Here is a 26,441-nt window from a genome sequence, read left to right as displayed (position 1 = left end):
TGGGGGGCAGTAATTCGGCCTTCTGGGCAGGAGCGTGGTCTTCCGTGTGTTTTCGCGTGGCCAGCTTGATACAGAGTGATTTGGCACGTGAAAATCCTGCACGTCAGCGTGAAATTCGAGGGAAGGCCCTTAGCGCGCAAGCGCGTCAGCACGCATACGCGATTCTATTGGACCAAAGGCCCTCAGCACTTAAGCGCGTCTGTGACGTGACCCGCACGGGTGTTTCCCTCATAGCACATGATGACGGAGCACACGTGGAAAGACTGCACGTCAGAGTGTCATCGCGTGTAATTGGACAAAAGTGCACGTACACGCGATTGGCCTATGTACATGTAGTTAAGGTGTGCGCGGGCACTTACACACGCGAGTACATCAGCGCACGTGTATTCCGGGGTGCGCGGAAATTTCCACACGCTATTGGCCTGGGTACTGGATTTCAGGGGTGCGCGGGAAGTTTCACACGCTCGCCTACAACACGCGCAAAGAAACACATACGCCAGTAGGAAGCAGGCATACGTCGACCCGCGACGCATAAATTTGCGCGCAAAAAACTAACAAGCTCAGACGCCAGGATGAATATACCGTTCCTAGCAGCAGTAGCCGTGGGCTACCAAAGGAGGAGGAGGAGGATAATCAGGGCCAGAATTTTCACACCCAGAACCAGCCTTTTCGGGATGCCTGATGACCAGGTGTATGGGAGGTACAGGTTTCCACCACACATAATACTGGACCTGGTGAGTGAGTGGGAGGATGACCTCACATCACCCACCCTGTGCTCCCAAGCACTCAGCCCCCTGGAGAAGGTCCTCAATGTACTGCACTTCTTAGCCACTGGATCATTTCAGCGGACAAGTGCCATAGTGGGTGGGGTGTCACAGGCCACGCAGTCACGCTGCCTACACCAGGTCTTGAACATCATCATAGCACGCCCATCAGTCCGCAGGCACATATTCCTGCCCAGAACACCTGCAGAAAGGCATGCTGCCGCCCTGGATTTTTACGGTGTGGCACGATTCCCCAAAGTGCTAGGTGCCATCGACTGCACCCATGTGGCTCTACGTCCCCCCAGAGCATCTGAGCACATCTATAGGAACCGCAAGCACTGGCATTCCATCAACGTGCAGGTAGTATGTAATGCCAAGGGAATCATCACCTCAGTATATGCCAACTATCCTGGGTCCACCCACGACAGCTTCATTTACTGAATGTCCACCCTAAGCCGGGACCTAGAAGCTGGGCGGCATGGCGATACATGGCTGCTTGGTGAGTATGAATGCCACTGCACATGCATGCATGTCAGATACTGAGCAAGGTCACAACCCCACCAATGACACCCATCACCACCTCCACAGGGGACGGTGCCTACCCTCTCAGCCCCCACATGATGACGCCAATTCGGAACCCCACCACGCCACCCGAGGTAAGATATAAAACAGCCCACATTGCAACCCGGGGCATAGTGGAGCGCACATTCGGAGTGCTTAAGTCACGCTTTCGCTCCCTTGACCGTTCTGGCGGGCAGCTGTTATACGCTCCCCCAGTAGTGTGCAGGATCATAGTGGCAGCATGTGTCCTGCACAACGTTGCAACACGCCGGGGCCTGGCCGTGGACATGGTGGTGCCCCCACATCCCCAACCACATGCACGCCCGCTGCGCATGGGAGGGGAAAGGGCACGGGGGGAGGCAGCCCGTACACAGCTAGTGGCTAATTACTTCACATAGAAATCACACCCCTGTGGAGTGCACACTGCCCTGGCACATACCATCAGACAATCAATGATGACTCAACCTGACACTGATCCTGAATGTCTGGAGAATCAACCGTCAAAACCATATCAGCCTGAGATTGTTCACCTGGAAGTGTTACAATGTGTGCATCCCTACCTACACAGACACCACCAATGCAGTTTTGTGAAAAAACACATTCATGCAGCTAAAATGAATACCCACTTGCAAAATGCAACATGAGGACAGTGTCATGTCACCCAACCCATCCCCAGCACCGCCACACGACACAGCGTGCCATGTCATGCTATGTGCAGGTAAACAAAGTAATCCCCACAACATGATACAAGTGTCACAAAGTACGGTGTGCCCCTAATTGAAACTCGCGACACCTGAAATGCTCACAGTAATGCAGGACCAACAACACACTTGAGCAGGTATTTAGCAATAACACTTATCAGATACTGACCCGCAAAACTACCATTAACATGACATTACGAATGTAAGGAATCAGTAGTCTCGCCACCTGGAAATGCCTGCACTCCCACCACTTCCAACTGTACAGTGTTGCCGCCATGTAGAGTTGTAGGTGCACTGCTGCCAACATGGACCCCATCTCCAAAGTAGAGGGCCTTGTGTAGACATGAGGAAAGGACCTGCAAATTAGGAGGTAGACATGGATGATGAGTTACACATCAATGCAACATGCAGTGTACAACACAAGAGCAATATGCACTAGGAATGTATACACAGTATTGACTAGACTACCCACACATGTAGTGGGAGTCCAATGTCACCATGTACGTCAATGTCACTTGGGCACACCCTTTGCAAGCCCATGGAAACGGGAAGCAGGAGGGGTGTGTGACAAAAACCCAAGCATCTGAACCAAATACATGACAAGCCTGCATGTGCCCAGCCACAATGCAGCGTATGCCCATGGGAGCCACACAAGGCAACACACTGTCCCAAATAAAAAAAAAAAAATTAAAAAAAATAAAAAATAAAAATAAAAATCAAAAATGGCCATTAATGGGCCCGGGGGGGTTGGGGAGGCCACCCAGGAGGTCCGAGAACAGGGTGCACACCAAAACCCACCTGTGTGGATCTTGCGAAAAAAAAACACCTCCATGGGCTCATGGCCCACACGGCTACCCTATTGTGGGAGTATCACTGCTGTCGCTATTATCACCCTGTGCAGCTGCATCCGGAGGTGGTGGCACTATGGGAGGCAGCCCACGCAAGGCCCTAGTCTGTTCCACCATGGCTGCAAGCATGCGGGTGTGGTAGGTCTCGTTCTGGAGGATGAGTGTGCGGAGGTCCCCATGCAACAACTCACGGGATGCCCGGACCTCTGCCCTAGTTGCCTGCATCTCAGCTGAGAGCGTACGGGTGAGACGCTCCAGCTGCTGTTCTGTCCTTCGGTTTGTTGAAGCCTCAAGCTCAACAAGAGTCGTCCTGAGGTGAAGGAGTTCCTGCCTCAGGGCTTCCCTGTGGCCCTGGGACTCTATGGAGATGGCTTCCTGCAGAGTCGCCAGTGCCGCCCGCCTGTCCCTGTTGGACGCCAACATGTCCTCCCTGTGTGACTGGCAGATGGAGTCGGTTGCCTGCTGTAGTCGCTCCATCAGCCTTTCGGGGGGGACAATGGAAGTGGCCACCCTATCCATGGCCTGAGCCATCATCTCTGATGATGCTGCCTGTTGGGTTGCCATACCGTAAATGGATTTCTCCCATGCGGTATTGCCAGGTGGCGTACGGCCACCACGTCGGCGGGCACCACACCTGTCTGGGGCAAGGCGAACTGCGCCTTGCTGTGCCGGCACTGCCTGAGGCTGCAGGACTGCATTCCCCCTCTGATCTGCTGGCCCAGGAACAGGATCAGATGTCGCAGAGTGTGACCCTGCATCCGTAACCACCAAAGGCGTAGCTGCCAACACTGATATCCCCATTGAGGGTTCTGACCCTGGTGCAGGTGGGTGGGACAGAACAGAATCCCTCCCAGGAACACTCACCTGCGACGGCACGTAGGTCTCATCATCCGAATCAACACCTGAGTACAGCTCGGGGGAGGTGCAGCCAGAGACACCCCTTGAGAGCCCGACCTGCAGCAGTTCTGGGTTCTCACCCACCACCACACCACGTCCCTCACTGGTGGTCGGTCGGCCCTCAGACCCCTCCTGGGTCTGCACCATCTCCACAACCCCAGCAGGATCAGGTGCGTCTTCCCCTGCAAAGACATGAAAGCAAACAAATGGAAACAGGCATTAGCACCATGGCACACAATGAGGGCTGAGAAGCAAGAGAACCAGTACTTGATTGACACATGTCCCACATGACTAAAACCCTCCCATGCATGCACCCTCACTGCGTATGAAGGGTAGGCAAATGGCACACACTGATGACACCAAGATGGAAGATGAACACATTTTCTGCATGCTGCCTGGCAGTGGCATCACACATTGGCCAGTGATTGCCAGGTGAAATACACATGCCATCACACAGATGGCATGTACCATTGCTATTGAGTGAAGATGGAGAGGAGGGCAGCACTTATTAATTCAGTCCAGTTCCCTCATGTAATAGCTTTTCTAATTCAAACAGGTCTGATTTTTCACCTAGAGCTGCCAGTCCAAAATGGTCCGATTGCACAGGGATATGTCTAAACAAATGATATCCAGGTAACAAAGTCACTCCACTTTACCATAGCCATGTCAGACATGTGACTAGAGGACTGAGAAATGCCTAGTAAAAGTGGTGAAATGCAAACAATCTGCCTGAATGAACAGAGAAAAATAAGCAACAATGTTGTGGCAAGGTGACACTTCAAGGGCAACTGGCGTGCTGTTGGGCTAGATGTCTACTTTTGGCATAAGGGATACTGCTATGGCCAAATGCTGCTGCGCAGAATGTATTGCATGAAGCACATGGGTGACCCAAACGACTCAGGCGCACACACCCTCACCTGGCACACAAACAGAAGCCCTCACACACACACATGCACATGGATGACACACACATGCATGTGCACTGACCGGACAATGCCTCATAATCAGGCAGATCTCCCACGCCTTGGATCTGTTCCTCCGTGACGTAGGTCCCAGCGACTGACTCATGTGGAGTGAGTTCCATGTCTTCTACTGGAGACCCACCTCCAGTCACTAGAGTTGCGGCATGACTTGAGGCCAGCTTATTCTTTGCCCTGCGCTTTAGGTCATTCCAGCGCTTATAGCAATCATTGGCTGTGCGCCTCACGATTCCAAGGGCACTTACGATGTCCACAACGGTCTGCCAGTGTGCCTGGCGTTGTGCAGGTGTGGTCTTGGATCCTGCAACAATGACCATTTCGTTGTCATGTACGGACACATACTCGACAAGTGCATTCAGTTCGGCATCCGGGAAGCTGGGCTTCCTCGACGGGCCGGACTGTGTAGCCATGTCTGGGGCATCAGCCTGTGCCGGACGAGCACTCTTCCTCTTCCGCTTGGAAGGTGGTGGTGATCCTGAGTGTCCTATGCCGCTCTGGACACTAGGGACAGGAGCCCTGGTAGACTCTGTATCAGGAGTGTGGGATTGCACACTCAGCATGGGAGTTGGTGCAGACATTGGCTCAAGTGTAATGGTGTCAGGGGGAATGTCAGCAGGATGGACTAGGACTGACACTGTCCTGGCTGGGTGTGTGAGAGCTGGGGTGGATGGAGCCGCAGCTGCCCCTGCAGCCTCTCCACCCTGCCTACTTGGGGCAGCAGATGACCTTGCTGCCCCTGATCCACGTGGCCTGATGACATCAACGTGCACCAGCGCACGTGTCATAGGCCTGCTGACCTGGAAGTCAGCCATGGAGTCAGCCAGGTCTGGCGCCACAATGGGCTGGTCCAACAAGGGCTGAGCATGGATGGTGTCAGCCACATCAGCCTCAACCAGGGAGGGTGAGGGGGGGATTATGGGTGCCCTTGACTGGTCCTCCACACATGGGGGGACAGGGTCACCCTGCAAGTAACGACCACGTCCCCTACCGGATCCACCACGGCCACCACTTGTGGCTCGTCCACCTTTGCCACCCTTACGGATTCCACGCCTCCCAACCATGGCACTGATGTTAATGTGCGTATGGGAGTGGCTGTAAACTATTGTCCTGAGCAATTGGGGGTCAAAGGGGTTGGGTACCAGATGGTAATTGTACCCTAGTGCTCTAGCAAGGCTGAATGTGACCCCTGGGGAAAGATGACGGGTCACGCAACGCACAGGAAGCCCAAAAAAGGGAGATGACGTGCACGCAACCCCTCCTAGACCACGTGTGCGGAAAAAAAAACCTGCACTACGCTGTGGCACCCAGTAACACAAGAATGAACGTATGCGTGTCACACGCAGCCTAGAATGACCTCTGAATGGGTAGGCTACACACGGGGCAAGCACAGATGTTAGATATGTGCGTGACTCACTGTCTGCCAGGAAAAAGAGCGTGAAAAAGAAGCGCGTGTGCGCGTTGGCAACACCCCCGCCAAAAGAAGAATTGTATGCTGTCTGAGGAGACAGGACAACAGTAGAAGGGAACGCTGTTTGAGGGAACAGGCCCAGGAAAACCAGAAAAAAGAGAAAAAACTGTCAGAGGTAACAGGGAGTACGAATTTGAAACGCCGTGAAGTAAATCGCGTGTGAAACAACAAGAAGTACAGATTTCACCCACTCGCTCTCCACGAAAAGCACGTACAAGGAAATGGTGTTCTACACGTACCTTTTATGCAGGCCCTGTACGCGCTAGGGCCATTTCCACCAATTACACGCTTTGTCACTTCCGCGTGTAGGGCCATTTCCACCTATTACACGCTTTGTCACTTCCGCGTGTAGGGCCATTTCCACCTATTACACGCTTTGTCACTTCCGCGTGTAGGGCCATTTCCACCAATTACACGCTTTGTCACTTCCGCATGTAGGGCCATTTCCACCAATTACACGCTTTGTCACTTCCGTGTATACGCGCTAAGGCCATTTCCACCAATTACACGCTTTGTTACTTCCGCGTGTAGGGCCATTACCACCAATTACACGCTTTGTCACTTCCGCATGTAGGGCCATTTCCACCAATTACATGCTTTGTCACTTCCGCGTGTACGCGCTAAGGCCATTTCCACCAATTACACCAAGGAGGCAGAGGGGCACCAGCTTCACTGCCGCCGAAGTTGGTGTCCTGGTGGAGCATGTCCTGGGGCAGTATGATGCCCTCTTCGGAAGGTTGCGCGCCGACAAGGAAGGACGGACTCGGATCTGGATGGACATCGTGACTGCCATCAACGCGGAGGAGGTGGCAGTCCGCGACTACGAACGTGTCAGGAAGCGCTGGGAGGACTTCAGGTCCAGGACCCTCAACAAGGCCCGGCGCCTCCTGAAGGCAGCGGATGCTAAGGGGCGCCGGGGCCACTTGTCGGAAGATCAGATGAGGGTCCTGGAATGCATATCCCCAGCGCTCCACGTCCAGGTCCTTGAGAGGCAGACCCGTCTGGAGTCGAGCGATAAGTGTACACGCATACTGATTGTGAGCTGTGCGTGTGGTGTGCCAGGAGTGTGCAGGTTGAACATGTATTTTTATGTGGGTAAGTAGGGGGGGGTGTACGGGGCCGTGAGGGTGACACATGCGAGGGGTCTCATGTGTGACACATGGATGGTGCTCCCTATGTTGCATGTGATGTGTGGATGACCTTTGGCTGCTCATGCAGTTGTATGTGAATGGATGGTGCTGGCTGTTGCAATATGGCTGTGGTATGGCTCATGTGTGCAAGTTGAAATGACATGTGTGTTGGGGATTGTGATGCCATGTCTGAGGTTTACCAATGCCACTCATCTATGACTGTCATGTGTGTATGAGTCCATTGGACAGTGCCCTGATGACTGTGTTTTCTTTCTCCCTGTCTGCAGCGTCAACTGATGAAGAGGGCGGAGAAGGTGCTGTGGATCACAGCGGCAGGGGTCGCACCACCAGCCGGAGACGCAAGGCCCGGATCCCCTCCCAGGTTCTGATCTCGTCGGGGAGTGAGGAGTCCGGTGCCGTATCCCAGGCCGCAGCTGCCGAGGGGAGGTCCAAGAGGTGGAGGTTGGAGTTGGACTCCTCGGCAGCAGAAGGGGCAGCTGGGACCCCACAGGGCCCAACGGAGGAAGATGGCATGGAGTCATCCAGGTTGGTGGGGGGTTTGGAGGAGGAGGAGGCCGTGCAAGCGACAGAGGCGGGGTCTGGAGGTGGGGATTCCACTGGTGCTAGTGGTGCAGTGCAGGATCTGGGACAGGAGGCAGCACAGGCCGCCGCGGAGGTGACTGTGTGCAATCCTGTCCCTGCTCCTGTCACTGCATCATCTTGCACCAGTGGGGATGCCTACCTCCAGACCCGTTCTCAGGGAGGGGATTGGCTTACAACACCTGGCCTTCCTCTCCCTGCGGATGTGGCTATCCTGCACCAGGTTGAGCCTGTCCAGGGTGGGGTGGCATTGCGTCAACGGGCCATGCGAGCTGACCTGCAGTCTTTTCATGATGAGTCTGCACGTCTTCTCGCATGGCTCGTTGACTGCGTTGACCCACTGGGACAGCTCACCAGGGTTGGATTCCTCCGTTTCCTGGACCCTGTTCCGACCCCCTCCTCCACGGAACCCCCTATACCCCAGTCGTCCTCCATGCCATCTTCCCACCCATGTGTCACCTGGGTGCCCTGTGGAGCTGCCTCCGACCGTGCGGCCAGGCTGGTGGACAACAGATCCCTGCCACAGTCGGGAGTCGGACGTCCAGCAGGGGTGGCCACATCAACGACTGCACCCCATCTGGAGGATGATGTGCAGGCACCATCGGACAGGGCACATGGACAGCAGCAGCTGCAGCTGCAGCAGCAGGAGGCTGTACGTGGGAGCCACGATAGCTCGGGGCCTTCAACATCGGAGGGGCAGGCATCGGCCGGAGGGCAGGAGGACCCTGGACGGGAAGTGTCTTCCGTGTGGCAGCGGTTGGGCCACGCCATAGATGCGGAGCGGCGGCGGGCGGAAGAGGCGCGGCTCACGATGGTCAGGGCGGAGAACTCCATGCGGAGGGCCCTGAGGCGGGCCGAGTGCCTCGAGGCAATCTGCAGGGAGTTGGAGGTGAACATGTCGGCGTCCCTGCGGACCCTCGGGGCCATGGAACAGGACCGCCTCCGGGACATAGACAAGGAGTTTGATGATGCCCTGGCCCGGAACACCACTAAGTGAGCCGCTGGACTGGCCCGCCGCCATTGTATATAGTTATTTAGTGATAGGTTTCCTTTATAGTTTATTTTTATTTGGAGTCGACGGACACTGCTCCACCTTTTGTATATAGTTCCATTTTAGATAGGTTTTTTGGTAGGTTTCATTTCTTCTGTTTAGGATGATGGACCCTGAATACTTTGTACATAGTTGGACTTTGGATTTGGACATTTTTTTTACTATGAATATTTTTTCCCATGGAGCAGTGGTTTTCTATTTCTTTTTTCCCTTCATTTCATTTTTATGGAGTTGAACTTTGGAAGACATTTTTTTGGATTATCATTTATTTATTTTAATTTGAAAAGGGACAGCCAGCTTATTTTTTTTTTTTTTTTTACTTGTGTATTTTGTTTAATTTTGATTGCCATTACTGTTGTTATTAATACATTATTTGGATTTTTTCATTCTTCAATGTGTGGTTTCATCTCATTGTTTTCATGCATGTCATGATATGGGTTTTCAGGTTCACTTGCAACCATTGTGTGTGTGTGAGACACATGTGTTGATTTACATTGTTTCCATTGGAGTAGTATCATGGGCGCATGTAATACTTGGTTGTGTCTTTGGGCTGTGGTGGCTGGCCATGAGGCCCATGCTTGAGGATTGTCAGGGCCTGTGGGCAGGGGGACATGAGTGGGGGCCTGGTGGAGGGTGCCCCACACTGCTGGGGGGTGGGGGTGGTGGGAGACATGAGTGGGGGCCTGGTGGAGGGTGCCCCACACTGCTGGAGGGGTGGGGGTGGTGGGAGACATGAGTGGGGGCCTGGTGGGGGCTGCCCATGGTGGCTGGGGGGTGGTAGACATGGGTGGGAGCATGGTGGGGGCTGCCCATGGTGGCTAGGGGTGGGGGTGGTTGGAGACATGAGTGGGGGCCTGGTGGAGGATGCCCATGGTGGCTGGGGGGTGGGGGTGGTGGGAGACAAGGGTGGGGGCCTGGTGGAGGGTGCCCCACACTGCTGGGGGGGTGGGGGTGGTGGGAGACATGAGTGGGGGCCTGGTGGAGGATGCCCATGGTGGCTGGGGGGTGGGGGTGGGTGGGAGACATGAGTGTGGGCCTGGTGGGGGCTGCCCATGGTGGCTGGGGGGTGGAGTGATAGGGGCCATGAGTGGGGGCCTGGTGGAGGCTGCCCATGGTGGCTGGGGGGTGGGGGTGGGTGGGAGACATGATTGGGGGCCTGGTGGGGGATGCCCATGGTGGATGGGGGGTGGGGGTGGTGGGAGACATGGGTGGGGGCCTGGTGGAGGGTGCCCCACACTGCTGGGGGGTGGGGGTGGTGGGAGACATGAGTGGGGGCCTGGTGGAGGGTGCCCCACACTGCTGGGGGGGTGGGGGTGATAGGGGCCATGCGCGGGGGCCTGGTGGAGGCTGCCCATGGTGGCTGGGGGGTGGGGGGTGGTAGACATGGGTGGGGGCCTGGTGGGGGCTGCCCATGGTGGCTGGGGGTGTGGGGGTGGTGGGAGACATGGGTGGGGACCTGGTGGAGGGTGCCCCACACTGCTGGGGGGGTGGAGGTGATAGGGGCCATGAGTGGGGGCCTGGTGGAGGCTGCCCATGGTGGCTGGGGGTGGGGGGGTGGTAGACATGGGTGGGGGCCTGGTGGGGGCTGCCCATGGTGGCTGGGGGGTGGGGGTGGTGGGAGACATGGGTGGGGGCCTGGTGGAGGGTGCCCCACACTGCTGGGGGGGTGGGGGTGGTGGGAGACATGAGTGGGGGCCTGGTGGAGGCTGCCCATGGTGGCTGGGGGGTGGGGGTGGTGGGAGACATGGGTGGGGGCCTGGTGGAGGGTGCCCCACACTGCTGGGGGGGTGGTGGTGGTGGGAGACATGAGTGGGGACCTGGTGGGGGCTGACCATGGTGGCTGGGGGGTGGTAGACATGGGTGGGAGCCTGGTGGGGGCTGCCCATGGTGGCTGGGTGGTGGGGATGATAGGGGACATGAGTGGGGGCCTGGTGGAGGCTGCCCATGGTGGCTGGAGGATGGGGGTGGTGGGAGACATGAGTGGGGGCCTGGTGGAGGGTGCCCCTGCACTGCTGCGGGGGTGGGGGTGGTGGGAGACATGAGTGGGGGCCTGGTGGAGGCTGCCCATGGTGGCTGGGGAGTGGGGGTGGTGGGAGACATGGGTGGGGGCCTGGTGGAGTGTGCCCCACACTGCTGGGGGGTGGGGGTGGTGGGAGACATGAGTGGGGGCCTGGTGGAGGCTGCCCATGGTGGCTGGGGGGTGGGGGTGGTGGGAGACATGGGTGGGGGCCTGGTGGAGGGTGCCCCACACTGCTGGGAGGGGTGGGGGGTGGGAGACATGAGCAGGTGTGCAGGGTAGTCCCCTGTTTTTTGGGCTGCCTGCAGGGGCCGTGGAGGGTGTACAGGGTACACCTGTGAGGACCCACCCAGCCTAATCACGTGTGATTATTCCCACGCACCCCTGTAATACACGTACCCAGCCAAATCGCGTGTGATAATTCCCGCGCACCCCTGTAATACACGTACCCAGCCAAATTGCGTGTGATTATTCCCGCGCACCTCTGTAACACACGTACCCTGGCTAATCGCGTGTAAAACTTCACGCGTACCCCTGTCATACACGTACCCAGCCAAATCGCGTGTGAAAATTCCCGCGTACCCCTGTAATACACGTACCCTGGCTAATCGCGTGTTTAACTTCACGCGTACCCCTGTCATACACGTACCCTGGCTAATCGCATGTAAAACTTCCCGCGTACCCCTGATATGAACGTTACCCGCTTTGCGTTCCTTGTTTGGCAGCCCTGTAAACTGGTCCAGGGTTAGCGCAGCCCTTTGCGATGATTTAGCGATTTTGATGGCTTTTCCTTGCGCGAGGGCGTTCTTGGGGGCGTTACTGGCGCTGCTGCAGGGTCGCTGCGATACTCTGTGCCACGGCTGGTTTGGGAGCCTAAAATCCATGAATACGCTGTGCGCGGAAATCGGTTTTGGCGCACGCGCCTGGCGCAGACAATCGCACGCGGACACTCTGGCCAGCCGCTTGCGACACTTTTCTGCGAAATTCTATGAATTACCCTGTCAGTGTGCACCTTCATCCCTGTGACATAGGAGAAATATAAAATGACAGGCTTTGCCCCCACTCCTGCGAGAATGGAGAGGCACACAAATTCAGGCTATGCCCCAACTCTTTTGAGAAAGGGGTAATGTAAAAATTGAGTATGGGCCCTCAGCCCTGCGAGAGAGGAGAGATGTAATAATTCAGGCTGTGCCCCACTTCTGCAAGAAAGGAAAGACATACAAATTGAGTGTGTGCCCTCACCCTTGCAATAGAGTAGAGAGGTTAACATTGAGTGTGTGTCCCCATTCCTAAGAGACAGGGGAGAATGTGAATGACTCTGCTCAAACATTAGTACATATATGGTAAATTGATGATACATACCTGTGTTATGCTCTGTTATTAGATATACATAAGGCTTCACACTTGGTACTTCACACTGCGGGCAGTTGTGTCATCAGAAGTATCACCAGCAGCACCATTAGTATAATCTAACTGTACCCTAGCAGGGGGGAAGTTTGGGATGTCAATGACTCAGCGGATACGTGCTGCTGGCTACACAGATTGCTTGGAGAACCAGTACTGTGTGGGTCATCGTCTTTGCCAAGCTGGCATCTGTAGTCAAATATGCATCCACCATCTGTTTAGATGTGGGTTCACTACCGCTATCAGTTACTATCCCAGGCCCAGACACACTGAAGAATGCAGAATCTGGATGTGACATACACATGGGTGCATGTGTGAGTGCTTCACACCCTACATAGGGAGACGCTGCACCTGAAGCATTTACATGGAGAGGCCGCTATCAGTTGAAGACATGCTTCTCAGTTGCTATTGGGGATGCTGAGAAGTTGCTGTTGTTGCATGCCATTCAAACCTTTCTTCTGAAAGCAAGTGATATTGAAAATGTATCTTGAGTGCAGTCTTGCACATCACAACTATGTCTTCTGTGTGTGGCATCCAAATGCTGACAGTCTTGGATACAGCAACTTTAGCCTTGATGTGTCAATGAATGTCGCCAAATGATGCTCAATGTTTTCTTTAATGGGTTTTATACATGTATCATTCTGATAGCTTGCCAGTAGTTCTCTCACAAGCTGTTCAATGTCAGACTTGCTTGTGGTATCATGTTCCATTGCTCTTCTGGACACGCTCATCTTGAGCAGGTAGATCAATAGAAGTACCTCATTCAAAGACACAGAGCTTTCACTCACACAATGTGTGGCTTCCTCAAATACATAAAGTTGTTTGCTGCTGGACAGCATGAAGCTGCTCGGATGGCTTTCCTTGCTTGCCACTAGAGAGGAAGTTCCCCCAATTTGCTGTTATGAGCTTGTAATCAATGCTATGTATGCTTGTACACATATCCATAGTAAACTGGACTTTGCCACCTACTAACCTGTCCAAGAATGCAGGTGCAGGGCCGCATGAAAAGCAAATATGCCTGTGAATTTGCCAGTGGGTATCAGCACTTGCCACCTGCTCTCTAAAACCTTTGGCATATGGCAGAAGGTCTGCAACTAGCATTATTCCGAATTTAGCATTGATCCACTGTATCCGATGAATGGTTCCAATTGTATTAATTACTATGCTCAAATGACTCTCTGCAGCTGGTCTGCTACTCAGATATTGTTTGCCAACTACTACTTTGTGTTTGGGTATTACTGATGGCAGTGGCAGCCACGCTGCTTTTCTGAAGGACTGACTCACCTCACAGTTCTGAGCTCACTGCGTGGGGCAGTACGAGCATGCTGCTGAGTGTTGATTGGCTCCTGTGAGTATGCTGTACAATATGCTGTTCCCACTCTTGTACTTGTTGCTTCATATGCCCCAGCAATGATGACATGCCCACATTGATTTCCACCTTCCCACAGGACATAACACTTCTAGACAGAGTGCATACAGCAAGATCCAGCTCTTGACTCTACACAAAGAAATTCCACACTGCTTTGGCCTCACAGTATGTGGCATTGGCTGTTGAGCAGAGGCAGAAGAGGAGGGAACATAGCACACAACACACATGTGCAATAGTTGGTGCTGGTTGCCGTGATGGCCTGGTAGGTGCTGCCATTTCATGAGGTACAACATTGCCATCTCGGGATCTCGGAGGTGTCACAAATAGACTGTACAAAAGTGCTTTGGGGTTGTATTTGTGTACTATCACCCCCGTGCGAGTGTTGTAGTGGTTGTATGTGCCCTTTATGGCTGTGCTTGTTCTTCCAACGTTCCCTTTGGGCCACTGCTGGGGCTGGACTAAGTATCACTGCTTATAGTCATAACAACCTCTGCCAGTGTTCTCTTATGAGATGAGAGGGTGTGATTCATGTCCTGGTCATCATCATCCTCCTCGTCATCTTCAGCACCATTTCCATCATCGAAATCAGAGCCAAAGCAGTGGAAGGGAAGGAAGATCAGTGGGTGTGCTAAGTTGAGATACATCTGCCTCTCTAACATGGGCAAAAGGGCATACCTCTGCTGCCCCATACCTACTGCTGAGAGCTGCGAAACCAAGACCCCTCAAGAACATCTGCTCATTCTGCAAAATATTCAATGGAAGTCTCTTCATCTGGCAGTTCAAAACACAACTGCAGAGCCTGGGTGTGCACTATGGTCTGTTGCAAAAAAGAAGCATGGGAAGCATCGCCACCTGTGCGAGGCTCCGATCTTAGGGAAGTTGGGTTTGGGCTTACTGCACTGAAGTGGCAGAAACATGCCAGAGATGACATTAGAAGGGATCCTAGGCACCCCCACAAGCAGAGTTTGAATGCTTCCAGTACAAGTAGAAGCAGTGGCTGATGTACAAAATGTGGTTATGGACTGACGTTGTACTATTCATAAATCTGGAGCAGAGTATCTCAACCTAATTGCCCTTCGCCAGGGCGTTTCGTTCTGCGTCAGTCGCCAGGCACTGCAGATCTCTGGCTGGAGGCTGTTATTGTTCGGTCATCTCCCCTTCTATGTGGAACGCTCTACCACTTCAGCTTCTTGAAACTAGCCATTAACTGTGGTTTCTTTAAAGCTCTAAAACCATATCTTACGTTTTTTTCTGCTGCTCTCTAGAGGGCCTTAGCCTGTTTGCTTTAGCACCTAAATGCTTTTGGGCCTTAGTTGTCATTCTAAAAGTATCATTACAATACTCTAGACACAAGCTAGAAGCAACTCTCATAGGACAGGCAGTGTTAAAACATCTTGCCTCTGTTCCTTTGAAAAACCCACCTCTTCTCTAGACTAGTACTCGCTAGTCTATGCAAAGCATATGATTCAAGCAGATCCATAAGTCTCAGAAGACAAACATTACATACCTGCAATCACCTTTCTGATGGTTGTATCTGTTAAATTCACATGCTCCCACCCTTCCTCTCCTCGGGATAGAAGGTACATAGACAACATACATCTCTTCATTCTTTTACTACACACTTCATTCAGGTCTGAAATCAAATCATTTGAGGACCTTGACACGTGAAGGACCCTGGGTACAGTACACGTCACAGTGGGGATAGCATTATAAACACGCCCTGTCGATGTCTCTTTTTGATTTAAAAAAAACAAGTTTTCATTTTGGGCAGTTATGGATGGGGTAGCATTGTGAATATTATCTTGTATCACATCTAGGCAGAACTGTGAAGATCAGCCTGTGTCACATCTAGACAGATTTGTGAATATGAGCCTGCACCTCATCTATACAATATTGTGAATATTAGCTTGTGTCACATCTAGACAAAATTGTGAATATGAGCTTGTCACATCTAGACAGACCTGTGAATATTAACCTGTGTCAGATCTAGACAGAAGTGGGAAGATTAGACTGCGCTACATTTAGACGGATTTGTGAATATGTGCTTGCATCGCATCTAGACAGAACTGTGAATATTAGCTTGCATCACATCTAGACAGAATTGTGATGATTAAGCTGTGTCACATCTAGACACAATTGTGAATATTAGCTTGCGTCACATCTAGACAGAATTGTGAAGGCTAACCTGTCACACCTAGACAGAATTGTAATATTAGTTTGCGTCACATACAGACAGAAGAATATTAGCTTGCATAACATCCAGATCGGATTGTGAATATTAGCTTGCATCACAACCAGACAGAACTGTGAAGATTAGCCTGCAACCCATCTAGACAGATTTGTGAACATTAGCCTGCCTCATTAGCCTGCATGCCATCTAGACAGATTTGTGAATATTAGCTTTTGTCACATCTAGGCAGAATTGCAAATATTAGCTTGCTTCACATCTAAACAGAACTGTGAAGATTAACCTGTGTCATATCTAGACAGATTTGTGAATGTTAGCCTGCGTCACATCTAGACAGAATTGTGAATATTACCTTGCGTCACATCCAGACAGAATTGTGGATATTAGCTTGCGTCACATCTAGACAGAACTGTGAAGATTAGCCTGTGCCACATATAGACAGTTTTGTGAATATCAGGTTGCATCCCATGTAAATGAAATTGTGGATATCATTATGCATTCCATCTAGACAGTGATGTCACCAACTAACCCTACTAATAAAAAAAACTCACCCCTCTGCTTACACCTCTCAAACTCTGAACTAAACACAACCATACCTCTGAAGCACCACAAACCGCATCCACTTCACTACACCGGAACTACAAAATCAACTACACATAGTCTTGCACAACAGCACATGAATGCTGCCAACCGAAAAACACACCTAAGCTCAGTGAACGGTGTAAACCGAACTGAAGCTGCCAACAGCAGATCACAGCTCTCTTGCTCTTTCTCCCGCTCAGTCCTACTATTTTACCCTACCTTCTTGCATTTCAGATCACCCAGAACGCCACTCCGGTGGTGACATTGGGCCGTACAAATATCCTTTAACATAACATAACATAACATAACATAACATAACATAACATAACATAACATAACATAACATAACATAACATAACATAACATAAAATAACATAACATATTCTACTACCAAAGCAGTTTCAGTAGCTACTGTTTCTGCAGTGAACTGTGCAACATGTCCCCTGCTCCTTCCTCTCCCCCTCTCTCGTTTGTCCTTTAGCTCTGAGGACTTCTTTATTGCTAGTGATATTTACTTCAAACAAACAGACAATGGCAGACCTTTTTCCAAAAGAAGGTAGTGCATGATTCCCTCTCCCTGTAATCACGACCACCATCTTCAACAATTTATCTGGCACTGCCACATTATTTTCTGTTCCCCCAAACAATTTGGCAGATTGCTTGGTTGTTTGGTGTGGTAGTGCAACCATTCAAACAAACTGGCCAAGCACACATTTCTACTCTGGTCTTCTGCTCAGTATGCTCAAGCACATGCTGTGATGCATCGCAAAGCCAATCAACCTGCCACTAATGCCCAACCCATGTCATCATCACCTCAAACCATGTCTATAGCACTCTCACATTTTTTTATACTCCTCGTGTTGTGGCAAATACATTCAATACAACTGCTTGTGTGTGAGCTCATGTTCAGTCAAGCAGCCTCACAGCATGTATGCAAAGTTCATTGTTGAGGTAGCTGGCAGAGTAAATTACATCCCAAAGGTTAGCTGCATTCCTGTGAAATACAGATTGCTTTTCAAAAATAAAACTATATTCATAGTCTGTTGAACACTGCCTGCAATCATGCAACCCAAGTTATCTGCTTCAATATTGAATGCACAACATACACTATTTTGTTTCAATGTCCAAAAAGCACAATCTAAAAATGAAAGCATAATCGCCCAAACCTTCCTTACCTTTTCAATATTCCTTCTTTCTGTCTCTATCTATACATACTCCATTAAATACACAAGCACAACAAAGGCCTACCTAGGAATTAATGTTAAATGCTCCAACACATCAACAGCAACAGACACGAGTCCACATCCTCCTCCTCCCACTTTGAAACAGTGCCAGTGACTGCTGAAGAGCAACAGCAGGCTTCCCTGTATATAGCCCGATGAGCCTTCTTGCCAGAACTCGCTTACCAGAATCTTTTAAAAGTTTGGGAAGTTTAACACATCCTGCCTACAGTAACAATTCGGGTGAGATGGGATTTGGACGAATAACCTGTCCAAGGCTTGTTGCTAAATGTTCCAATTAATGCTGAAAGTAGTGAGGAGAGTGTTAGTAAGATATAGGGAGGGTAATTCATAGAATTCAACGCACAAGTGGTGCACGCGGCTGGTGCACAGTGTGCGCGTGCAAATTTCTGCGCCAGCTGCGTACGCTAAAATCCATTTCTTGTCACAGCGTATTCATGGATTTTATTTTCCAAAACCAGCTGTGGCGCAGAGTGGCGCAGCGACCCTGCAGCAGCGCAAGTTACACCCCCAACCCCTCCCCGTGCACCATGCACAGCGCACAAATCCCGTACATGGCGCACAGGCCCCCAACCACGAAAACGCCTGTAAAACTCCCCGCGCACCCCTCCGAATACACGTACCCCGCTGCACGGGGAGTGTCACACGCGATTGGAGAGGGGAACGTGTATTCCTGGGGAGTGCGGGAAGTTTCATACGCGATAGGCCCTGTGCGAGTGGGCTACGTGTATTCCTGGGGTGCGCGGGAAGTTTCACACGCAAAATGCCTTGTGTGAGTGGGGTACGTGTATCCCTGGGGTGCGTGGGAAGTTTCACACAAGATTGGAGAGGGGAACGTGTATTTCGGGGTTGCACGGGAAGTTTCACACGCGATAGGCTCTGTGCGAGTGGGGTATGTGTATTCCTGGGGTGCGCGGGAGGTTTCACACGCGATAGGCCCTGTGCGAGTGGGGTACGTGTATTCCTGGGGTGCGCAGGAAGTTTCACACGCGAAATGCCCTGTGCGAGTGGGGTACGTGTATTCCTGGGGTGCGCAGGAAGTTTCACACGCGATAGGCCCTGTGCGAGTGGGGTACGTGTATTTCTGGGGTGCGCGGGACGTTTCACACGCGATAGGCCCTGTGCGAGTGGGGTACGTGTATTCCTGGGGTGCGCGGGAAGTTTCACACGCGATAGGCCCTGTGCGAGTGGGGTACGTGTATTCCTGGGGTGCGCAGGAAATTTCACACGCGATAGGCCCTGTGCGAGTGGGGTATGTGTATTCCTGGGGTGCCTGGGAAGTTTCACACACGATAGGCCCTGTGCGAGTGGGGTACGTGTATTCCTGGGGTGCGCGGGAAGTTTCACATGCGATAGGCCCTGTGTGAGTGCGGTACGTGTATTCCTGAGGTGCGCAGGAAGTTTCACACGCGATAGGCCCTGTGCGAGTGGGGTATGTGTATTCCTGGGGTGCGCAGGAAGTTTCACACGCGATTGGAGAGGGGAACGTGTATTCCTGGGGTGTGCGGGAAGTTTCACACGCGATAGGTGCTGTGCGAGTGGGGTACGTGTATTCCTGGGGTGCGTGAGAAGTTTCACACGCGATTGGAGAGGGGAACGTGTATTTCGGGGGTGCGCGGGAAGTTTCACATGCGATAGTCCCTGTGCGAGTCGGGTACGCGTATTCCTGGGGTGCGCAGGAAGTTTCACACGCGATAGGCCCTGTGCGAGTGGGGTAAGTGTATTCCTGCGGTGCGCAGGAAGTTTCACACACGATATGCCCTGTGCGAGTGGGGTACGTGTATTCCTGGGGTGCGCGAGAAGTTTCACAAGCGATAGGCCCTGTGCGAGAGGGGTACGTGTATTCCTGGGGTGCGTGGGAAGTTTCACACGCGAAATGCCCTGTGCGAGTGAGGTACGTGTATTCCTGGGGTGCGTGGGAAGTTTCACACGCGATTGGAGAGGGGAACGTATATTCCTGGGGTGTGCATGAAGTTTCATACACGATAGGCCCTGTGCGAGTGGGGTACGTGTATTCCTGGGGTGAGCGGGAAGTTTCACACGCGATTGGAGAGGGGAACGTGTATTCCTGGGGTGCGCGGGAAGTTTAACACGTGATAGGACCTGTGCGAGTGGGGTACATGTATTCCTGTGGTGCGTAGGAAGTTTCACACGCGAAATGCCCTGTGCGAGTGGGGTACGTGTATTCCTGGGGTACGGCAGAAATTTCACATGCGATTGGAGAGGGGAACGTGTATTTCGGGGGTGCATGGGAAGTTTCACACGCGACAGGCCCTGTGCGAGTGGGATATGTGTATTCCTGGGGTGCGCAGGAAGTTTCACACGCGATAGGCCCTGTGCGATTGGGGTACGTGTATTCCTGCGGTGCGCAGGAAGTTTCACACGCGATTGGAGAGGGGAACGTGTATTCCTGGGGTGCGCGGGAAGTTTAACACGCGATAGGAGCTGTGCGAGTGGGGTACGTGTATTCCTGGGGTGCGCGGGAAGTTTCACACGCGAAATGCCCTGTCCGAGTGGGGTTCGTGTATTACTGGGGTACGCGTGAAGTTTCACAGCGATTGGAGAGGGGAACGTGTATTTCGGGGGTGCATGGGAAGTTTCACACTCGACAGGCCCTGTGCGAGTGGGGTATGTGTATTCCTGGGGTGCGCGGGAAGTTTCACATGCGATAGGCCCTGTGCAAGTGTGGTACGTGTATTCCTGGGGTGCGCGGGAGGTTTCACACGCGATAGGCCCTGTGCGAGTGGGGTACGTGTATTCCTGGGGTGCGCGGGAAGTTTCACACGCGATAGGCCCTGTGCGAGTGGGGTACGTGTATTCCTGGGGTGCGCAGGAAGTTTCACACGTTATAGGCCCTGTGCGAGTGGGGTACGTGTATTCCTGGGGTGCGTGGGAAGTTTCACACGCGATAGGCCCTGTGCGAGTGGGGTACGTGTATTCCTGGTGTGCGCGGGAAGTTTCACACGCGAAATGCCCTGTGCGAGTGGGGTACGTGTATTCCTGGGGTGCGCGGGAAGTTTCACACGCGATTGGAGAGGGGAACGTGTATTCCTGGGGTGCACGGGAAGTTTAACACGTGATAGGACCTGTGCGAGTGGGGTACGTGTATTCCTGGGGTGCGTAGGAAGTTTCACACGTGAAATGCCCTGTGCGAGTGGGGTACGTGTATTCCTGGGGTACGCCCGAAGTTTCACACGCGATTGGAGAGGGGAACGTGTATTTCGGGGGTGCATGGGAAGTTTCACACGCGACAGGCCCTGTGCGAGTGGGATATGTGTATTCCTGGGGTGCGCAGGAAGTTTCACACGCGATAGGCCCTGTGCGATTGGGGTACGTGTATTCCTGGGGTGCACGGGAAGTTTCACACACGATAGGCCCTGTGCGAGTGGGGTATGTGTATTCCTGGGGTGCGCGGGAAGTTTCACGCGCGATAGGCCCTGTGCGAGTGGGGTACGTGTATTCCTGGGGTGCGCAGGAAGTTTCACGCGAGATAGGCCCTGTGCGAGTGGGGTACGTGTATTCCTGGGGTGCGCAGGAAGTTTCACACGCGATAGGCCCTGTGCGAGTGGGTACGTGCATTCCTGGGGTGCGCTGGAGGTTTCACACGTGATAGGCCCTGTGCGAGTGGGGTACGTGTATTCCTGGGGTGCGCGGGAAGTTTCACACGCGATAGGCCCTGTGCGAGTGGGGTACGTGTATTCCTGGGGTGCGCGGGAAGTTTCACACGCGATAGGCCCTGTGCGAGTGGGGTATGTGTATTCCTGGGGTGTGCGGGAAGTTTCACACGCGATAGGCCCTGTGCGAGTGTGGTACGTGTATTCCTGGGGTGCGTGAGAAGTTTCACACGCGATTGGAGAGGGGAACGTGTATTTCGGGGGTGCGCGGGAAGTTTCACATGCGATAGTCCATGTGCGAGTGGGGTACTTGTATTCCTGGGGTGCGCGGGACGTTTCACATGCGATAGGCCCTGTGCGAGTGGGGTACGTGTATTCCTGGGGTGCGCGGGAAGTTTCACACGCGATAGGCCCTGTGCGAGTGGGGTACGTGTATTCCTGGGGTGCGCGGGAAGTTTCACACGCGATAGGCCCTTTGCGAGTGGGGTATGTGTATTCCTGGGGTGTGCGGGAAGTTTCACATGCGATAGGCCCTGTGCGAGTGGGGTACGTGTATTCCTGGGGTGCGTGGGAAGTTTCACACGCGATAGGCCCTGTGCGAGTGGGGTACGTGTATTCCTGGGGTGCGCAGGAAGTTTCACACGCGATAGGCCCTGTGCGAGTGGGGTAAGTGTATTCCTGCGGTGCGCAGGAAGTTTCACACGCGATAGGCCCTGTGCGAGTGGGGTACGTGTATTCCTGGGGTGCGCGGGAAGTTTCACACGCGATAGGCCCTGTGCGAGTGGGGTACGTGTATTCCTGGGGTGCACGGGAAGTTTCACACGCGATAGGCCCTGTGCGAGTGGGCTATATGTATTCCTGGGGTGCGCGGGAGGTTTCACACGCGATAGGCCCTGTGCGAGTGGGGTACGTGTATTCCTGGGGTGCGCGGGAAGTTTCACACGCGATAGGCCCTGTGCGAGTGGGGTACGTGTATTCCTGGGGTGCGCAGGAAGTTTCACACGTTATAGGCCCTGTGCGAGTGGGGTACGTGTATTCCTGGGGTGCGTGGGAAGTTTCACACGCGATAGGCCCTGTGCGAGTGGGGTACGTGTATTCCTGGTGTGCGCGGGAAGTTTCACACGCGAAATGCCCTGTGCGAGTGGGGTACGTGTATTCCTGGGGTGCGCGGGAAGTTTCACATGCGATTGGAGAGGGGAACGTGTATTCCTGGGGTGCACGGGAAGTTTAACACGTGATAGGACCTTTGCGAGTGGGGTACGTGTATTCCTGGGGTGCGTAGGAAGTTTCACACGTGAAATGCCCTGTGCGAGTGGGGTACGTGTATTCCTGGGGTACGCCCGAAGTTTCACACGCGATTGGAGAGGGGAACGTGTATTTCGGGGGTGCATGGGAAGTTTCACACGCGACAGGCCCTGTGCGAGTGGGATATATGTATTCCTGGGGTGCGCAGGAAGTTTCACACGCGATAGGCCCTGTGCGATTGGGGTACGTGTATTCCTGGGGTGCACGGGAAGTTTCACACACGATAGGCCCTGTGCGAGTGGGGTATGTGTATTCCTGGGGTGCGCGGGAAGTTTCACGCGCGATAGGCCCTGTGCGAGTAGGGTACGTGTATTCCTGGGGTGCGCAGGAAGTTTCACGCGAGATAGGCCCTGTGCGAGTGGGGTACGTGTATTCCTGGGGTGCGCAGGAAGTTTCACACGCGATAGGCCCTGTGCGAGTGGGGTACGTGCATTCCTGGGGTGCGCGGGAGGTTTCACACGTGATAGGCCCTGTGCGAGTGGGGTACGTGTATTCCTGGGGTGCGCGGGAAGTTTCACACGCGATAGGCCCTGTGTGAGTGGGGTACGTGTATTCCTGGGGTGCGCGGGAAGTTTCACACGCGATAGGCCCTGTGCGAGTGGGGTATGTGTATTCCTGGGGTGTGCGGGAAGTTTCACACGCGATAGGCCCTGTGCGAGTGTGGTACGTGTATTCCTGGGGTGCGTGAGAAGTTTCACACGCGATTGGAGAGGGGAACGTGTATTCCTGGGGTGTGCGGGAAGTTTCACACGCGATAGGCCCTGTGCGAGTGGGGTACGTGTATTCCTGGGGTGCGCGGGAAGTTTCACACGCGATAGGCCCTGTGCGAGTGGGGTATGTGTATTCCTGGGGTGTGTGGGAAGTTTCACACGCGATAGGCCCTGTGCGAGTGGGGTACGTGTATTCCTGGGGTGCGTGGGAAGTTTCACACGCGATAGGCCCTGTGCGAGTGGGGTACGTGTATTCCTGGGGTGCGCAGGAAGTTTCACACGCGATAGGCCCTGTGCGAGTGGGGTAAGTGTATTCCTGCGGTGCGCAGGAAGTTTCACACGCGATAGGCCCTGTGCGAGTGGGGTACGTGTATTCCTGGGGTGCGTGAGAAGTTTCACACGCGATAGGCCCTGTGCGAGTGGGGTACGTGTATTCCTGGGGTGCGTGGGAAGTTTCACACGCGAAATGCCCTGTGCGAGTGGGGTACGTGTATTCCTGGGGTACGCCCGAAGTTTCACACGCGATTGGAGAGGGGAACGTGTATTTCGGGGGTGCATGGGAAGTTTCACACGCGACAGGCCCTGTGCGAGTGGGATATATGTATTCCTGGGGTGCGCAGGAAGTTTCACACGCGATAGGCCCTGTGCGATTGGGGTACGTGTATTCCTGGGGTGCACGGGAAGTTTCACACACGATAGGCCCTGTGCGAGTGGGGTATGTGTATTCCTGGGGTGCGCGGGAAGTTTCACGCGCGATAGGCCCTGTGCGAGTAGGGGACGTGTATTCCTGGGGTGCGCAGGAAGTTTCACGCGAGATAGGCCCTGTGCGAGTGGGGTACGTGTATTCCTGGGGTGCGCAGGAAGTTTCACACGCGATAGGCCCTGTGCGAGTGGGGTACGTGCATTCCTGGGGTGCGCGGGAGGTTTCACACGTGATAGGCCCTGTGCGAGTGGGGTACGTGTATTCCTGGGGTGTGCGGGAAGTTTCACACGCGATAGGCCCTGTGCGAGTGGGGTACGTGTATTCCTGGGGTGCGCGGGAAGTTTCACACGCGATAGGCCCTGTGCGAGTGGGGTATGTGTATTCCTGGGGTGTGTGGGAAGTTTCACACGCGATAGGCCCTGTGCGAGTGGGGTACGTGTATTCCTGGGGTGCGTGGGAAGTTTCACACGCGATAGGCCCTGTGCGAGTGGGGTACGTGTATTCCTGGGGTGCGCAGGAAGTTTCACACGCGATAGGCCCTGTGCGAGTGGGGTAAGTGTATTCCTGCGGTGCGCAGGAAGTTTCACACGCGATGGGCCCTGTGCGAGTGGGGTACGTGTATTCCTGGGGTGCGTGAGAAGTTTCACACGCGATAGGCCCTGTGCGAGTGGGGTACGTTTATTCCTGGGGTGCGTGGGAAGTTTCACACGCGAAATGCCCTGTGCGAGTGGGGTACGTGTATTCCTGGGGTGCGTGGGAAGTTTCACACGCGATTGGAGAGGGGAACGTGTATTCCTGGGGTGTGCAGGAAGTTTCATACGCGATAGGCCCTGTGCGAGTGGGGTACTTGTATTCCTGGGGTGCACCGGAAGTTTCACACGCGAAATGCCCTGTGCGAGTGGGGTACGTGTATTCCTGAGGTGCGTGGGAAGGTTCACACGCGATTGGAGAGGGCAACGTGTATTTCGGGGGTGCACGGGAAGTTTCACACACGATAGGCCCTATGCGAGTGGGGTATGTGTATTCCTGGGGTGCGCGGGAAGTTTCACACACGATAGGCCCTGTGCGAGTGGGGTACGTGTATTCCTGGGGTGCGCGGGAAGTTTCACACGCGATAGGCCCTGTGCGAGTGGGGTATGTGTATTCCTGGGGTGGGCAGGAAGTTTCACACGCGATAGGCCCTGTGCGAGTGTGGTACGTGTATTCCTGGGGTGCGCGGGAGGTTTCACACGCGATAGGCCCTGTGCGAGTGGGGTACGTGTATTCCTGGGGTGCGCGGGAAGTTTCACACGCGATAGGCCCTGTGCGAGTGGGGTACGTGTATTCCTGGTGTGCGCGGGAAGTTTCACACGCGAAATGCCCTGTGCGAGTGGGGTACGTGTATTCCTGGGGTGAGCGGGAAGTTTCACACGCGATAGGAGAGGGGAACGTGTATTCCTGGGGTGCGCAGGAAGTTTAACACGTGATAGGACCTGTGCGAGTGGGGTACGTGTATTCCTCACACGCAAAATGCCCTGTGCGAGTGGGGTACGTGTATTCCTGGGGTACGCCAGAAATTTCACACGCGATTGGAGAGGGGAACGTGTATTTCGGGGGTGCACGGGAAGTTTCACACGCGATAGGCCCTGTGCGAGTGGGGTATGTGTATTCCTGGGGTGCACGGGAAGTTTCACACGCAATAGGCCCTGTGTGAGTGGGGTACGTGTATTCCAGGGGTGCGCAGGAAGTTTCACACGCAATAGGCCCTGTGCGAGTGGGGTACGTGTATTCCTGGGGTGCGCGGGAAGTTTCACACGCGATAGGCCCTGTGCGAGTGGGGTACGTGCATTCCTGGGGTGCGCAGGAGGTTTCACACGCGATAGGCCATGTGCGAGTGCGGTACGTGTATTCCTGGGGTGCGCGGGAAGTTTCATACGAAGAAATGCCCTGTGCAAGTGGGGTACTTGTATTTCTGGGGTGCGCGGGAAGTTTCACATGCGATAGGCCCTGTGCGAGTGGGGTACGTGTATTCCTGGGGTGCGCGGGACGTTTCACACGCGATAGGGCCTGTGCGAGTGGGGTACGTGTATTCCTGGGGTGCGCGGGAAGTTTCACACGCGATAGGCCCTGTGCGAGTGGGGTACGTGTATTCCTGGGGTGCGCGGGAAGTTTCACACGCGATAGGCCCTGTGCGAGTGGGGTATGTGTATTCCTGGGGTGCGTGGGAAGTTTCACACGCGATAGGCCCTGTGCGAGTGGGGTACGTGTATTCCTGGGGTGCGCAGGAAGTTTCACACGCGATAGGCCCTGTGTGAGTGCGGTACGTGTA

This window comes from Ambystoma mexicanum, chromosome 5q, assembly GCF_040938575.1.
Source record: "Ambystoma mexicanum isolate Mex_15411 chromosome 5q, UKY_AmexF1_1, whole genome shotgun sequence".
Taxonomy (NCBI): domain Eukaryota; kingdom Metazoa; phylum Chordata; class Amphibia; order Caudata; family Ambystomatidae; genus Ambystoma; species Ambystoma mexicanum.
This window is presented reverse-complemented; position numbering follows the sequence as displayed.